The sequence below is a fragment of the Leptonychotes weddellii genome, chromosome 14 (assembly GCF_054177405.1).
Source record: "Leptonychotes weddellii isolate Sample4059 chromosome 14, ASM5417740v2, whole genome shotgun sequence".
NCBI lineage: Eukaryota > Metazoa > Chordata > Mammalia > Carnivora > Phocidae > Leptonychotes > Leptonychotes weddellii.
The window spans coordinates 29,985,128-30,001,925 of record NC_138382.1 but is presented as its reverse complement, the minus strand read 5'-3'; positions in this window follow the sequence as shown (position 1 = coordinate 30,001,925).

Genomic DNA, 16,798 nt, shown 5'->3' with positions numbered 1-16,798 from the left:
ACAGAGAGCCTGAGCATGAGCAGGGGGTTGGGAGTGGGATGGGGTGTGGGGGGGGCAGAGTGACAAGCAGCCTCTGAGCTGAGCGGAGTTGCCCTGGGACTCGATACCAAGACCCGGAGATCAGGGCCTGAGCCAAAGTCAGATGCTTAACCGACTGAGCCACCCAGGCTCCCTTGAATGTTCTACCATAACAGATCTTCAATACCAAACACAGGTCCTAGTTAATAAACTGTGAGACTCTGACCCAGGATAGGGACTTCTGGGAGAAAACCCTAGAAGATTTAGACTCCCTAGTCTTTTTTTTAACATTCTGAACCTTCAGAAATGGCCCATCTTGTCCCATTAAAACATAGCACTCTTCCAATATCAGAAAATAATACAAAGGGATTTACCCCATAAGACAACAGTTGCCCACTCAGAAGTTTAGGAGAGCCACCTCCTCTCTTACCCTTCAGAGCTATAATCAGAGTTAAGTCACAGCTTAATCCATTCAGGTATTAATATGCCTGAATCACCATGACAGAAAACAGAGGGTAGAATCCAAAGGCTCAGGGAAGTAGGTATTATGTGAAGCTGTTTCAGATACAGAAACCACTATTTGAAGAGGTGACTGGGTCCCCGTATTGAAAAATGCTGCGACTTTGGCAAGGATATACTGTAATGTTTTTGCCAGGCCTTTCGAAGAGAGCTATGGTCACTTGCTTGAGCCATTACTTATCCACTATTTACTATGCACTAGGGAAAGGTGCCTACACAGACATTTTGAGGACAGTTGGACACAGAGTTTAAATTGAAACTAATATCTGTAGAATTGAAGTGACCTTATGATTCCCCTGATAAAGTGGACTCATGTGGGATCAGGTAATCGATTCCTGACAAAAATGCAACTTAAAATTGCCCACTGAGTCCGCACACCCACCCAGTAGAAGTCCCCCTCATAGCTAAATGTATATTTGACATTGACATATTTGACCATTGGAATAACAGTTGAATTTGTGTCTTTCACCTGTGGGGAAAAGAGCAATCACAGTGGAGAAGGTCATGAAGAAGTTTCTGAAATTACCACTGCTCTTCCAGCTAAGACAATAAAACAAACCAAAAAAATATGCATCACATACTAGAGGGAATAACCAAGGTAGGTACCACAGCAAAGGATCTAAAGGATGTATAATTAGTTGCTTCCATCATTATCTCTCTTTAATTTATCAGCCTGGCCCCCCAGATACCAGGTGGATCTTGAATCCCAGCAAGTGCCTATAGACCAGGGTGGACACCATCTCCCACAGCAGCTTGTGTCAGATATGGTATCTTTGGTAAAGCACATTAATAGATCTCAGGGACATGGTATGTGTCCACTGATTTAGTAAATATCTTCTTTGCTATTCAGTTAAGACATAGGATCAGAAACAGTTCTCATTCCCTTGGACTAAATATCTTCTTTGCTATTCAGTTAAGACATAGGATCAGAAACAGTTCTCATTCCACTGGAGTTCCATTGAGCACTAACAGAAAAAGGCTTGACCATCTGAAACTGCCCAACATGAGGTTGGTACTTACTGTCAGATGCACCAAATCATAAAGTTCTGTGGACTCAGAAGAAATCATTGTTAAGATAGAAAGAATGTATCTAGGAGCATTCAGGGAAGGGGTCAGAGGGTAGAACAAACTTCATAAGAAAGAAGCCCGGGCTTCCCAGTAATCCCCCCACTACAGTTGCACCAATTCCCCTCCTCCAGCTCATACTTATGACCATTTGTTGGAATCATGTACCAACAGTTCTAAGAAGAGTAAAATTCCAAAGCTGTGTTACATGTTGGCTAGGATATTATGTGGAAAGCTAAAAAGAAATGGTAGCCCTGTTAGAGCCTTACTCAAGATTAGGCTTAATCATAGTCATGATGCATGAACGCTTGGATATTTACTTTGCACAGAAGGGGAATTAACCTGTGGTCATAATATATATAGATTAATGGGCAGCAACAAATTGGGTCAGCTGGTCAAGAACTTGGAAGGAAAAAGACTGGAAGATTAGTTACAAGGAGGTCTGGAGAAAAGGCATGTGGGTGGACATATGAGAATGAGCATAAAGTGTGAATGCCTACCAGAAAAGATGCACTAGAGTAAAAAAAAAAAAAAGATGCACTAGAGGAAAGGCACTAAACTTTCAAATGGAAGTGGCGCCCAACAACTTGATGTTAGCTGATGCAGAACTTTCAGGAGCTACCATAGTACTATTATAATGAGTTATAAAAGACAAGGCTATGATGACAAGGACAAAAGCTATGCATGGATTCCTACTTACTTAGACTAGTCCAACTACTGTTACCACTACCACTGAATCTCCTCAATACCTATAACAAAGACCAGTGCTTACTTCAAATACTGCACTATTCCTCGAGTAGACCAAATGGCCACTTGGTTCCAAGTTGACTCTGTTGGATCCTTCTATTATATAAGGCATGTGGTTTTGTTTACACAGCAATAGACACCTAGTCTAAGTCAGGGCTTGTCTTTGCTTTCTACTGGGTCTCAGCCAGCTCCACTATCCACGTGCTTATAGGATGCCTGATCTACAGACATGTAATCCCTAGGCAGCTTCTGACCACAGGATTCACTCGTTGTTGTCATTCATAATGTATCACACAGATGATGCTGACCTGACACAGTGTTAAAATGGCATCCTGAAGGAAAAACTAAAGCACCAGCTTTGAAGCAATATCCTGCAAGAATGAAGTACCATCTTCCAGACTTGCATGCATTAAATCAGAGACATTTATACGGGGGGAGGTCACATACACTGTTAAACATACCATAATGGACAAGACAACCTCTTGAACAAATGATTATTTAGTTCCAAATGCCAATAGTACCACGATTGTACCCTGTACTCATGATACAAAAGTAATGCAAGGTCCCAGGCCGTAAGAACTTTGTTGCCTAGGCTACACAGGTATTGGTAAAGTCAGGTCAGGGTAAAAATTTAGGATCATGTTATCCTATTTTCTGTTCCTTCTTTATAGTTGAACTGCTTTAACACAGTTCATTTCAACTCAAATGTAAAATAAGTAATTTGGGAACAGTCTCCAATATTCCGGCAGATAACATCAGAGTTTCCTCTACCATTTCAGAATGAATAAAATCTGTCATGTTAACTCACCAGTGCAAGTTCAAAAGAAAAAGAAAAGAAGCTTTTTAAATGGGAAACTTGTAAAAATGTGAGAAGTTTTCCTTGCTGAATAAACTTGAAAACCATTGTCTGACATTCATTTTCACAACTATAAAAAGTGAAACTCCCTTCTGACTTTTAAGGTAAATTAAATATAGGATTATGAAGACAAGATGGAAAGATTAAAGAAATTTTTTTTCTCATAAGACATATGTTCCCTACTGAGTAGTGTATGTGTTGTCAGAACAATTTCGCATTTGCTAGATCAGAGGGGGAGACCAACCATGAGAGACTATGGACTCTGAGAAACAAACTGAGGGTTCTAGAGGGGAGGGGGTGGGAGGATGGGTTAGCCTGGTGATGGGTATTGAGGAGGGCACGTTCTGCATGGAGCACTGGGTGCTATGCACAAACAATGAATCATGGAACACCACATCAAAAACTAATGATGTAATGTAAGGTGATTAACATAACATAATAAAAAAAAGAAAGCACTGGAATAAATAATCAAAAAATTTATAAACATCAAAATCCTGCTATTTAATGTATACTCTTTGCTCTGATAATATTTTCCTATTTGCTTAATTATTATTAAACAATTAGTAAATACATAGTAGGAAATAGACCTGGTAAAAATAATTGCATTAGTGATTTCACAGATAGTTAGAATGTCTAACACTTCCTGCAATAATATCTTTTCTATACCAACACAACACATCTATACCACACCAAGATGGGCAGTATATGTAATTTAGAGGGTCTTCTAATCTTAGCCTCAGTGTATGAAACAATAAACTTTAACACCACAGGGGCTGTGTCTAAATGTACAACCAGTATAGTTATTTTGTCTGCATTTGCTAGGAAGTTTAATTGAGTAGTAAATTCATTCTTCCTGCCAAGACTTTTTATTATTTTTTGACTGAATTGAAAGAATGGTCACTTAAGGAAGAGGTCTTAAATCTAGCTCAGACTAAAAGAGGAAATGAGATTTGTATGTTAAAGGATTTACTGTAAAATAAACAATGAAGTACACACAAGAAAAAGTTTATCAAAGGGACAACAGCACAATGGTGATACTCAATGGAAAATTATAAAAGCCTTTTTTTTCCCCAATGTCTAACTTAATGAGGAAAATTCTAAAAATAAATTCAATTAATTAGGAGTCTCCTTGGCCTTCCTATTAAATAGTTTGTTACGGAATATATGAAGCAAACCTTAAAAAATTAAACATAGATTAGCATTCCTTCAATGGACACAATAAGTACTTGGTTATAGTGTATAAATTCCAGTGAATGTTATTTCTTAAATGCCATAGAGGACCCGAGAAGCATTAACAAAATCCATTAGAGTTGCATATTTTCATAAGAAAAGAAAAATAGCGTACTTGAAAATGACCATTTTGTAATTTTTTTCTTTCTTTTTTATCTTGTCAATTTTTATAATTGTGGAAACAAATTGCTTTTGATTGAAGATAAAAGTGTTAAAAGTTCCTTTTTTAATAATAATTTTAAAAAAGCAAAATAATTCTCAACAAAGAAAAATAAAATAGCTTAAAAACTAAAGATGCATTCCAAATTAAATATTTGCTAAAAACTGAATAGAAGAATTACTATTATTTAAATTACTGTTTAAGTTCAAAATGAATCTTTCCCACTGTGAAGTCAGAACACTGAATTCTGTTTTCAGCTATGGAATTTACAGTAATGCAGTTTTTGCTATATAGTAAACTTTAGAATCTCATTGCCCTAGAACAACAGCTTGTCTCTCTCTCCCTTCCTTCCTTCCTTCCTTCCTTCCTTCCTTCCTACCTTCCTTCTTTCCCTCTCTCTCTTTCTTTTTTCTTTTTTTCTCTTTCTTTCTTTCTTTCATAGATCACAGTTCTTTGAGTTTCTGAGATTTAACCAATCTTAGCTGGATTAAAAGGATTCAATCGAGCCAGCCTCCAGACTGCAGATGATTTCATATCCTCCCACACATCTCCTTCTGAGACAAGCAGCTCCCTGGGTGCACTATTTTCATGGCCTAAATGAAGCCCCAGAGGCAAGTGGTAACCTGGATGCTTTGTAACTTCTCAGCTGGAAACTAGCATACTGTGATTTACACATGTATCCTATTGACTAAAGCAAGTCACATGCCAAACCCAATATCAATGCAGTAGGCAAATATATTCTGACCTCAAATAGACAACTCTCTAAAAAATAACAGGCCAAAAGTTGTCCATGGAAAATATCCTGCTATATAGGGAAGTGAAGAATTGGGAGCAATAATTCAAATTACCAGATACGTATGTGATCTTTGTTTTCTCTATAAAACCTAGGCTATGATGCATTATCTTCTTCACAATATTGATGACCCATTTCATAAACAAACAACCTTTGAACATAAATTGTTTATTGTTATGTGCCAAGAACTCTGCTAGGTGCTCAACACACAAAAATGTGTGAAACACTGCCAAATCTTTTGGCTGAGGGAGACATAGTCATTAGATTGGGCAGGCTGTACTAAGCTCAGGTAGCAATGTTAGTAGATTCATTCAATAAAATTTTACTTCTAGGATGCAGAGAGTATATTTTAGGTTGGAGTTTTTTTCTTGGTGACTGTCCTCTAAGCACTAATCAAGTGAACCAGGCTACCAGCATCTTATGCCACCATCTCTTAAGTGGCCTTCCTGGTTGTCAAAAAAGCAGAAGACAACGTGAAAGTTTGTGCAAGGAGTTTCACATCCAGGCCTGGGACATCACTGTTCCCACATTGAAGAAACCAGTCACATAGCCATTATCTATTTATAAGATGCCAAACTAAACAGTTTCAAAAACACAGTATCCAGAAAAGGTTTATTGGCTATGCAGGCATTGAATGACATCATTCTTCGTGTTCAAATATCTGTCACTTTTCTTTCTACACTTAGAACACACTTTTTCTCACTAAAAAGGGACAATCCAGAGTCCCATCCAATTATTGCATCCAGCTCAAAGCCCATGATCTTTAAGCCACACATACCCTTATCCCTGGGGTCCTAGTGACCTGTTTGGTCTAGAAGTCTCAGTGGTCATGCTTCTTAACCACAAAGTTATTTGATTGTAGACATATACACCCACACACAATGTGTAGAGTTGTGACTGGATAACCAAAATAAATACTCCCATTTGAGAAGAGGCTTTCCAGTCATTGCTTTCTAGCAATTCTGAAACCCCACTGAACTAGCATTGTACAATCTCTCTACCTTAGAAGTGCCAGAATTACTTTGAGTTTTGATGATCTCTGTATCTGCTTTATGGAGGGAACTGTCTTGTCCATGGTTTTCCGTGGCCCCTGACTCCACATTCTGGGAGGTTCTTCCTGGTTCATTATTTACTTATATTATTTACTTACTATATATATAGTAGTCTGGTGGAGGGGCACATTACATCTGCAGAGCTTTTGAAATGAGGCAATTGCTCATGAAGGCTGATGTCTTAAGAGTTGTTTTAAGACAAAAAATCTTATGATCCTAATTTTCCTCAAAACTTAGTAGGCTTCAGATCTATTTGCTTCCAGTCTGTTCCACGCTTAAAGTTCTTTATTAGACAGAGTTCTCAAATCCACTTATATTTTTCTACTTCCTCAATCCCATGACTGTCTCGCTCAATTTAATAGTGCTGTCTTGAAACTTTCAGACTTGAATGGGAAAGCTACAACCTAATCTGATATTTTCCCTGGGTCGCTTTATTTAACTGAAAATTTTCTTGCTAAAAAATACATTTCTTATTAATCTTACTGTCTGTGATCAGAAGTAGTTGGATTTTCCAACAGTGCATAGCCCCAAACTCTTGTTTTTTTTAATTCAGTTTTTCTCACAATCTTTCCAGCTATTCCTTAAGATCACTCTTTCTTATAATTCCTTAACTCTTAATATTTTTAAGATTTTATTTATTTATTTTACAGAGACAGTGAGAGACAGAGACAGAGCATGAGCGGGGGCAGGGGGAGGAGGCAGAAGGAGAGGGAGAAGCAGACTCCCCACCTATCAGGGAGACCAACGCGGGGCTCGATCCCAGGACTCTGGGATCATGACCTGAGCCGAAGACAGATGCTTAACCGACTGAGCCACCCAGGCGTCCCTCCTTTTCTATTTAAATCAATAAAAAACAACAATATGTGCTAAAATAATGATTTTCAACTTATTTCTCTAGACCCATAATCCTTAGACCCATAGTCTGCTTTGAGAGTTATCAGAGGTAATCAAATATTTTGCTGCCGCATGATACAATTCATCAGCTTTCTAGCTTTCAATTTCAATTTCTCCTCTGACCATTTTCTGACTTCTAAGCCTACAAATTTCTTTTTTCTTGTGATTTCATAGCAACAATTCAAATTACCAATATCTTCATTAGTTAATGTAACCTAGACCATGAACCATTAACGAGTAAACCATACAACTTAATGGCTTAACTTAACAAAAATTTTTCTTATCCATTCAAATCCAATGTGTGTCAGAGATTGTCTTGGAGGTTTCCTTCTAAAAATGACTTTAAGAACTAAACTGTTTCTCAGACTTTTAGTACAGAGACCAAACTGATGGTTACCAGAGGGGAAATGATGGAGATTAAAGAGTACACTCATCATGATGAGCACTGAGTAATGTACAGAATTCTTGAATTACTATACTGTACACCTGAAACTAATATAACACAGTATGTCAACTATACTGGAATTAAAATTTTAAAACTTAATTAAAAACTAAGCTGTTTCATTACTAAATGTCACTACCTTCAATATAAGTGCCCTGATCATGATTGAAGTAGAAGAGATAGAAATTGGAGAGTTGTAGAACAACACTTACCCATAGACACTGACACCATTCTACCTACATTTCATTAGAGCCAGTTACATGGCCTTACTTAACAAAATCACTGCAAGTAAAGATGGGAATTATGGTCTTTCTATAGATGCAGAAAGATGAAATGAGTTTGTTGAGCATCTTGCCAATTTTGACACACACACACACACACACACACACACACACACCTACAAAACCCTAATAATGGTTTTTTTAAGGCTGGCATGAGGATCAAAGAAGTATCAATATATGCTGTAAAACAATGCACACATTTTACCAATTTTATTAAGCTGTGTATGGTTTTTGATAATTGATAATGCATATTCATTTGAGAAATATTAGCACATACCAAATCCAATTTTTATACAGAATTAGATAAACCACTTATATAGCCCATATGACCCTATGCCATTTGAATTTTAAAATACCCTAGTGGGTAGAAATAGTCATATTTAGTATACAGTGTATGACTCATTGGTCAATGTAATGGGCATTACTTGTCTCCAGATCAGAATGACAAGAACAATGGATCAAATCCTTTTTTAATCTAAATTTAAGTAAATATTATTTCTTATGGCTTTTGTTTCTAAGATAGTAGAAGGAATTAAAATCAGGAAGAAAAAGAAAATGTCCCAGCTATCAGTATGATAGAGCATACCATTTTCACTGAATATTCATCATGCACTATTTAGTATATAAACAATAATATGCAAGGTCAAATGATAATTTAGCCAGTCACTGTGTAATACCTTACACATAAACAAAACACTATAATTACAGTGACAAGACAAGCAAAAATAAACTAGTTTCACAGTGTTCATAGGAATGACCTGGAATCAGAAATTCTTGAGGCACTATATTCAAGAGTGTGGATTCATTTATTCCTTATTTTTCTATTTATTTAAAAACACTGAATGAAAAAAAAATAATAAAAAAAAAATAAAAATAAAAACACTGAATGAGTTCTCATGAATACTAAGCACTGTTCCAGACACAAATTTATATTAGAACATTTCCCTACAGAATACCAGAGAAAAAAAGATGAGAACAGGGGATCGGGGTACATTTCTTGGCTCATGAATGTTTGTTATTTTTTTTTTAACTTTTATATTTATTATGAACAGAAGATATCCTTAGTGGAGTGTAAACTAAAATCACTGGGCCAGGAATCAGAACACCCTTTCACATCTTGACCCCATCATTTACTAGCCCTACAACCTGGGACAAATCACATAATCTCTCATAATTACTGGTCAGTGACTGGGTTTGGATTGAGGAAATAATAACTCTTCTTTTGATATCACAGAGTGGTTCTGAAGATCAAATGAGATAATGTATGTAAAAGTAGTTTGAAACTAAATTGCTATACAGTTTTAAGGTACTATTATTGTTTCTGAAATCACCTTAATGGATTATGTTTCAGGTGTGGCTTTTTTTTCTTCCTATTATTATCATTTTTTTAATACTTGCACCTTAGCCCATAAGATAGCTATATTCTTCACCTTTTCTCTTTTCATTCTTTCTATTTCTCCTGGTGCATTACTCCAATAAAGCTATCTTTTCCCAATATGTAAAATGCATTTGTAATCCTGACTGATGTATAAAAAATGTATATCTAAAGATCGGGATGAAAGATATGAGTGATTTGTAGTACATCCTGTCATCAAAAGTCCTGAACGCTGGGGAATGTATAAGACATGTGCAAGAATCAATATTAAAACCATACTTAGTACAGTTTAAGAGGGCAATAGTGACATTCAGCATTGCATTTTACATTTTGCTAATGGATTAGAAAGACAACTGTCATTTTGAGCTCCTTAGTAACAAAATCCACTTAATTCTGCAAAGGTGTAAATAAAAGAATGTCAGTATTAACATACTTCTCAAGGTAAATTGAAAAGCATACAATGTGACTGACAAAGTCTTTTCCCCCTATGTTTCCTATTTTTTTTGTTATTTTATTTTACTTTATTTTATTTTTGTAAGAAAATTTAAGTTCATCTTAACTTTGTCTCTAAAATCAATAATGATAATCAATGGAGTCTCTCTGAGTTTTGCCATAATTGACTAGGAGGCAATAGATAATTGCTGAATCGTAAGTAAGAGGTAACTTATGTTGGTGTGATTGATTTCAAAATTATCCAGCAGCTGAACTTTTGCATGTTAACATAAACACAACATGAATTGTGTATGGAAGTAATAAAAATAGATAGAGCACCTGATAAAAATGAATATCTCCTTATTGAACCTAAGTTAAAATTTCTTCTTAAAGTTTTTAAATTATTTTTTATTTATGTGGATTTAGTGGAAAATAAGTCTTAAAGAATATATCTGAAATGACTATCCTCCCTTATATCTAATAGAAGGGTTATAGGTGCTTATTTCTATTTTTTCTCATCTTTTAAAATACTTTCTTGTTATAAAAGTGCAACAGAAGTGTGTGACATACATAGATATCATTATATTTTATTCTATGTCTATTGATTTTAATCTATTTGGCAAAGATACTCAAAAAGCAATATTTTATTGATAAAATGAAAATTAATTATCCTTAAAAAAATTTCTAAATGTACATCATGTCTTTCAAAACTATGATACTTTTCCTGATTGCCTTTAATGCCACCGATACCTGGAAAAAGCTATGAAAATTGGTTTGGCTCAGTATAACCACCATGATTAAGAGGTTGACATTCAGAGTTCTTTTCCAGCTCATACTGGCCACCATTGTCACACTTGAAAGACAGTTCTTATAAGAAAAGAGGTGAAAGGCCCAGCAGAAATGTTGTATGACTGCACTTTTGTTAACAGTTAAATGACAGGTACAGTAGTAGCAGCCACATTTAAATCAATCATACTAAGTCTAACACACATTCTTCTGGGTGTGGGAGAAAAAAAGTACTAAAAATATGAGATAAAATGAAATAAAAGTATCAGATGCTTTGACTACAACACACACACATACACACAACAGACTGATAGAGTGAATTATCTACAAAGGAATAATGGTTTTCCTTTCTTGATTTATTCTGCCTTATTCCTTTTAGATTCCACTGATTTCAAGTCTAACAACCACCCTCTCCTTTTCTTGGTCTGCATAGAGAAATATAATTAGTTATTACTGACCATTCTCCGGTCCTTATAGGTGAAGTCTTTTGTATGAACTTAAAAATTGCCACATTTCTACCTCCTTCACTTATTTTTTACTGTTTTTGTGTAAACCTGAAAGCAGTCCAGTGAATTAATAACCAAAAACTGCAGACATCACCCCCATTTGTCTTGCACCTTGGATTGACAGGATAATTTTCAGGAATGACTTAGCTAGTCAGCTGTAAATGCAAAGAACCCCGGGTGAAAGCCTACTCTGCAACCGGAGGTCTGCATTGACTTCGAGCCAATTATTCAACATCCCAAAGCCTGAGGTGGAAATCAAAGACATGAATAAAATTCCTTTAGGATTACTAATAAGATTAGAGACAATGTTTATAAAGTCTTTTACTTAAAAATAAAAAAAAAATAAAGTCTTTCACTTACTGCCTAGCACACAAGGGCATTCAGTGAAAAATGGCTACTACTACTTAAAAAAAAAAAAAAAATACATGGAGTGAAGACCTAAGTTTTGATGACTATACTTAAAAACTTAAAATATTTTTAGGCTTAGGAAAAGTAAATACATCATTTTATGTTTAAGTGCCTCTAGAGCACTAGACCCTTTGCAGAGCAGAATTAGAAGCTGTCCTTGACTTTCTGCTTACTGAAGTACTTGCTTTTTGCTATTGATTTCACAAGTATGACACAAGCCCCTGGAAAGAAGAGTGTAGGTAACAATAGTTTAAAAATAAAATATAAGATAAAATTGCTTTTGAAATTTTTGTTTGTTTGGGTGTTAGGTTACAAAATATGTCAAGGATATATTTGTAAGACATTTTCAAACTTCTCAAAGAGAGGTGGGATAATTAGTAGAATGTAGCATGCCTGTCCATCCATAAATTATAGAGTGAAGACCCACCTAATTATCAAACTAATAAGTGTAGTGCCAGGCATTGTTCTAAAGCCTACACATAAAATGATTTTATTTCATTTTGCTGATTCCCTGAATTTTGTTTTCCCACATTTTTAGTATTGGGTTCTGAAGATGGTAGAAAATAATTATGTAAGGATATCATCCAAACCCATTTACTTCTTCCTTGTCAATAGGTTCTCCAGTATCACAACCTGGAATTTCTAAAATTATTTTGAAATCAATCCTCTTTTAACCCTTTCACCTAATAAGTCATTAAATCCTGTAACAATCTTCTAGAAATCATTCTTAATATAATCGCCATTCTTTTAGTTTTTTTTTTTTCTTTCCTTCAATATGGCCTACCTTAAAAGCTGTCAAACGGACTCCCCATCACAAGATCTCTCTGTCTTCAATTCTTTCCCCACACAGTTATTACAATTACCTCCTTAGAGAAATATGAATATGTTACTCGTCTGCTTTGAAGCCTATTCTAACTCCTTAGCTAGGCTTCTGTGGCTCTTCACGATAGGAATCTTCCCACACCTTGAACCTTACTGCTAGCCACTCCTCACGCTACCACCATGCCCCATGCCTTAATACAACCATATAAACAGACTCTGTATGTTTTCTCCTGCTATAGCAAGCCTCTAAGTACTCCTTAAACACAATACCAGGTCATGTCAGTTCTGTTTGTTTCTACTGCTCTCAAAGTGACTTACAGACTTTCCCTGATCTAACCCTATTGTAGGTTGGATTCTTTGTCACTCCATGACTGAGATTTCTTTGTAGGAGGCTTAATGGGGATGCCTTCGGCAACAGTCCATGTAAGAAATAAAGAAGTATTAGTCAAAGAGGTTGAACAGTGATATAGTTGCAACAGAACCCTCTGCCTACCCAGCTGGGTGATCTATTGCCAGGAAGGACATTCAAAGATGTCCTTACAGGAGGAAGGGGAAACAGGTCATAGAACAGTATTGAATAAGAGGAAGAAGCATAACCTTGGCCAAAGTGGATCTCTTTAGCTGAGGATAATTCCTGAGGAAGGATTCCATAGAGATCTGTTAGCAGCCTGGCAGCAGGGGAAATGAAGGCTTCAGATCTGAAAGTTTTGGGTGGTACAGCCCCATAGTGAGGTTAGTCATTCCGCTGCATGTCCCAGAATATTTGAAGAAGCCCCTTTCCCAGCACAAGCCACACTGCACTCCAGTCTTATTTGAATCCCTTATTATGCTTCGAGGTCTCCTGTGGCTACCTTTATATCTTTAGGAGTCATCCAGTTTGCAGTACAGTAAATGAATACAATGAACAAAAGTTAGTTTCACAACAGAATAAAATAAAATCCTTTCCCTGGAATAACAATACCTGATGCTCTATGCTACCTTGTAAAATGTGTATAACTTATGTTATTGCAAAATAGGAGTTTTAATTAGCATTGCTGTGTTTGGTTAAATTGGCTTTCTTTTCTTTTTTTTTTTTTAAAGATTTTATTTATTTATTTGACAGAGAGAGACACAGTGAGAGAGGGAACACAAGCAGGGGGAGTGGGAGAGGGAGAAGCAGGCTCCCTGCAGAGCAGGGAGCCCGATGCGGGGCTTGATCCCAGGACACTGGGATCATGACCTGGACACTGGGATCATGACCTAAGCCGAGGGCAGGCGCTTAACGACTGAGCCACCCAGGCGCCCCTTAAATTGGCTTTCAAGGAGGTAAAGGGAGCATGCTGAGAAGAGGTTTAGTTTGTAAAGAAATCTCTACAATGGAAAAAGCTGTTTCAGAGGCACAATGAATTACCATCAATTAGAAGTCAAAAAGAGGAAGATCTGGAAAAAACAAAACAAAACAAAACACGTATTTAAGAGAAAATGTGACCAGGGATTCTTAATTTGAAGATTGAGTGGGGAAAACTGGAATGAGTTATGGACCAGAGGATTAATTATTGAAAAATATTTGGAATCAACAGAGCTCATGGTTACAAATCAAACACTATTGCAAAACCAATGCTGTGATGGAAATAAATAGCTACTTGAGTGATTATTTTGGTAAGATATATTGATGTTTCAGGTAAAATATATTGAAGTTTCAGTTGGTATATGGACTGTCTTGTCTCCCTGAGGAAAAAAATGTAAGTGGCACACCCTTCACAGACCTGACACATTCTAGGCTCACAATAAATGTTTGTTTGCCATCTCCTTCCCATAAAGGTAAAGGTTTCAGGTCAGCCTTACCATTCATTTCAAACACATCCTAAAACCCATAGAGTTATGACATTCAGGGAATCCTCTTGGCCAAATGGTGTCTCTCACAAGAGGCCATGGTCACACACACAACTCAGCCTGAGACTTCAGGAAATGAAAAAGCTATCTTTTCTCTTTTCCTATCTGGGTAGATTTCTTGTTCCTTCCTTTTTGTTTAGCTCCCTCTTCCATCTTCACAAGAAGCGTACAGCTAATGTGGTCATTTTATAGGAACTTAATATATAGAGGTCTTGTTTACTGTGTGTGTGTGTGTGTGTGTGTGTGTACATACACACATTAAGACATAAAAAATAGTTACTATTCAATTCCACAAACAGCATTCAGTATCTACATCTTGCAAAGTAGTGCCTTAAAAATATGCTAGAAAAAGATGAATAAAACATAGGAATGTTGAAAAAGAAAACAAACCACTAGCAGTAATAGGTGGAAGAATGAAGTATGTGTATGCTTGAGGTGCAATTAATGTGCTGTGAGAACAAGGAGGTGAGAATGATTGCTTTTGACCTAAGGGAGATCAGAAGGTGTGGCCCTTTTCAGACCTTTGAGTGTCCCTAATCATTAGTTAATTGACTCCTGCATGTAAATTTGTGTTGTTGGCTCTGTATGTGTTCCCTGGTAATTAATAAGCACTTTCCCAGTTAATTTTATGTATCTTCCATCTGTGCCTTTTGGATGTAGGAAAGTTATTTTAGTATGATCGTATATACACAAGTCTCAGGAATGCCAGTTTTGTAATGAACAAAAGTTGATTGAAAGGAGATAGAAAAGTGTGACGCATCTTGGTATTAAATGTTCCTTGGAGTCCAGCAATGAGAAATGTGGTGGGAAATAATGGGAAAAAGCAAGAAAAGTTATGTGAATGATTTCGAGGAAGTTGTTGGAAAGAAAATCTGTGAAAATAAGATTCAACTCAGTCATGATAGAACTGGTATGATGTAGCAACTAGAATGACAGGATCTAGGACAATGACTATCCGAGGCTGTTTCAAGACATCTGTAGCATAGCAACAGGGAAAAATGGTTAGATTTGGTGCCCAAATTCAATCTGAATTTGGTGACAGCCTCTAGAAATTGACTGCAAAACTGAAGATTAGGAGAAGCTTAGCTGACCTCAAGATAAAGTAGTCTGAAATTGAGAAGTCAAAAAACATGTGTTTCTTAGTGTCGCAGAATGACTCATGTTACACTCAGATGTTCAAAGAAATATAGATTCTGTACTTTTTCTATAACTACCCCACATTTCTCACCCCATCCATTGGGTAGGTGGCAGGAAAGGAAAATGAAGCTTACTTGTATTTGCTAATCTCAGTAAAATCCAAACATTAAAATTTTACATCAGAAAATATCTTTCTAGGTGACTCAAATGCATCAATTTTCTCATATCCTCTAAGATGTCATCTGGGTATTTAAGAGTATAGTCATGCTTATGACATGATTTTGTGACACTGGGGAAAGGGTCAAATGTGCCTTTAGCTGTTATGCTAAGGTGTACTTTACCTGAGCTGCTGTTTTGCCCAATTCTGTTGACAATAGCTGCTGATTTGGGCAGCAAATGATTTCTTTTTTGTTTGTTTGTTTCTTAGCTTCTAGGGATCCTCCAATTTGAATTGACCTTTTAATATTTGCTTTTTCCATCTGGGCCACGGTCTAATGGTAGTATCTACTATGAGATTACCTTGCCTTTCTCGACACTGTCCTCTGATCTTCTGCATGTCAGTGAAACACAGGAACAAAGAAGTATTTGGAAGTATAAGGTAAGCCTTCTTTTTGCCTGACAACACTGTTCTACCACCCAATTATGTGGAAGGCCTCCAATATTAGCTCAGGGCACTCTGTACAAGAGTCTCTTCCCTACATCCCAAATGATTGGCTGGGCAAATCCCACCCAGAATTGGCCTCAAACTCAGACTGAACATTTACTCTCTAACCACTACATGCATTGCAGTTCCAGCACTGAAAAATCAGGGCATATAGAAGCCCCGATGTATACTTCTTTAGTCTCCTTATACCTCTACTTTTTTCTTCTAAAATCCTACAGAAATAGAGGTGATTTATTTCTACTACTTCTTTTCTTATAACTTCTACCACATCAAATTCTATCACTTAAGCTCTCAAATCCAGAAAACAATATTTTCAACGGGAACATGGAAAGGCAGTTCTTTCTCTCATGGCAATGCCTGGTTTTAAATCCATAAACTTCAACATTTTATTTTGAATATCAGTTTATAAATATTACCTCTCATTTTCTTTGTATTCCTTCTGAACCATATTGATATTGTTAACAAAAGTACCATAGGAGGTGCTTTGGAGGCATGGAGGGCCTCACAAATTTTTGAGATAAACTTCCTACCCCTATATGAAATCAACCAGATCCATTTTATTTTAAAAAAGTACTAAAAAAGAGATCAAAACAGTTTAAATAAAAGCCACATTACACAAGATATAAGATTAGGGGCTAGGATTTTTTTAATTAAGTGTATTCTGTTTAGTGACACTGTTTTTGTTTTGAATTGAAGTTATTGAACCCCTTCAAGTTATATACGAATAGTATGCTAGAAA